Genomic DNA, 2,168 nt, shown 5'->3' on the forward strand with positions numbered 1-2,168 from the left:
GGGCAGACTTTATCAGTGCCATCTTTCCTTACTGTTCTAGGTGGGCTCTTCTGCATGTGCCCGTGCCCATGCAAAGGGCACAAAAATCTTAATGTCCTACAACCTCCCCCCGCCCCCACCAATCACATGAACAATTGCAGATGTCTAGAAGCAGGCTGCTTGCCTCTTTGTTTTTAAAAAAGTATATCCCTAGCTTTGTCTACTTACTAAATTCTCAACTTTTCATTGCTGTTTGAGGGAACTACCCTCCAATAATTTTCTCAAACTCTTAGCTGTTGTGCAGAGCTCTGGTAACCAACATATTCATGACTTTCATTTGCTGGACCCCTTATAATTACTGCTCACAAACACTGAACTATGTGCTTTACATGCATGAACATAGTCAACTGCAAAAAGATCCTATAAGATTTATAACACCATCGCTCACATTTAAAGATGAGAAAACAGTGGGTTAGAAAAGTTAAGTAATATTGCTCCTAAGTATATATAGAAGTCAGAATTCCACAGCCCACACTATTAACCAATAGGCTGACCTGTCCATGTCTTTTCTGACCCTGCTTCATCCACTTAGGAGCATATTCTATTCAATTATTTTTTATGCTTTCCCTTTATGGGGTGATCACCTAGAATCCTTTCCATTTTATAAGTACAATAAACCAAGTAAAGTAAAAACAGAAATAATGTCTGGTGAGAGAATAGGAGCAAGCTTTGGCATAGGAGTATGGTATAGTGGTTAAAAACCCGGCCTCTCTGAATTTAAGTTCTAACTCTGCTTTAACAAATGATTTGTGATATCAGTCCAGTTAGCAAGCTTCTCTGAGCCTCAGTTTTCTGGTTTTTAAAATAGTGATAATCAGACCTACCTCAGGTGTTGTTAGGAGGATTAAATGAATTGGTGCATCCAAAATTCTTAGCAAAGTGTTCAGCATGTAGCGAGCACTCAATACATGTTAGCCATTATTGTTCTTCTTTATAAATCTGTTTCAGATATTTTTCTGTCACACCTTTATTTCTAAGATAAATAACTTTCTTCTGCTTGCCTCCTACATAGAGTGTAATGGATTGTACTTTAAAATTTGGTTTACATTTCACTTTTGCTATTTCTCTCCCACGTATAACGAGTGTAGCCTGCATTCCATCTGGAGTAAGAACTGGTTCCTTCCACAATCCTTCAATGTCCTTCAAATTGAAAGACCAGCTCTCTCCTCAAACTTTCCCATCCCCAGAGCTGCCACCAGAGTCAGTGAGGGTAACAGCCCTTCTGTCATCTTGCCTCCATGGGTTGCCATCTCTGCTTTATTCCCAGTGTGAAACTATGTGTACACATCTTCTGCCCACAGCACTGACCAAGTGGTCAAACCCCATAAAGAAGCTATTAAAAAGAAAAACAAATTATAGTAAGTTTCTCATGAAAATCCCAAAATTTCCAAGGCTTTATTTTTCAAACCACATTCTTCACTTGACTTCAGAGCGAACCCCTCTCCACTGCCAAAGCCTTGCAGGTGCGGTTGGTTACCTTACTCATTAGGTGGAGAGAATTAAAATCCTGGCCAAGGGATGCAGCAGTAATCTCTATTTACTCTTTGATTTCTCAAGCCCTCTCTTCTCAGTCTAAGCCTTTTGGTTTAGCAAAGCAAAGGTGATTTTTCAAGCTTGGCCAAATCTTCCTCCTTTGTGTCTGCACTGTGAAAAGTAAACATCTTTAACTTATGACCAAGGAAATAAGAGTCACTTTGGATTGTCTCCACTTTGAGATCAGTTGTTCGATGAGGTCTGCCTGCAGAAACAAAGAATATAAATTTACCTAGAGAATTTTTAAGGGAAGTTCAGTCACAGTGCAAACTTAATTTTTCTTCATGTCCTGAATGTTCAACAATTATTCATTTCTAGCTTGCAATTCCAGTAAAGCACCATACGAGAGCCAGACGGTGGTTATGTGTTTTTTTCTTCAGGTATGATATCTAAACTATACCTAAAGAAATGTGCTTTTTTGTTTTTCTATGTTAGATAAGTCCCTGATTTTTTTCATATGGTAAAAGTAATAGAACCATTAATGATTTCAGCATTTGGCTGTGATTTCCCAAGTCAGCTGTGCAGTAACCTCAGGATACTGCTACCTGGGAGTATTTGCTAGTTGAACAACATAATATTGTTTTCTTGTATCCAGC

Source organism: Propithecus coquereli, unplaced genomic scaffold, assembly GCF_000956105.1.
Source record: "Propithecus coquereli isolate 6110/MARCELLA unplaced genomic scaffold, Pcoq_1.0 Scaffold47, whole genome shotgun sequence".
Taxonomy (NCBI): domain Eukaryota; kingdom Metazoa; phylum Chordata; class Mammalia; order Primates; family Indriidae; genus Propithecus; species Propithecus coquereli.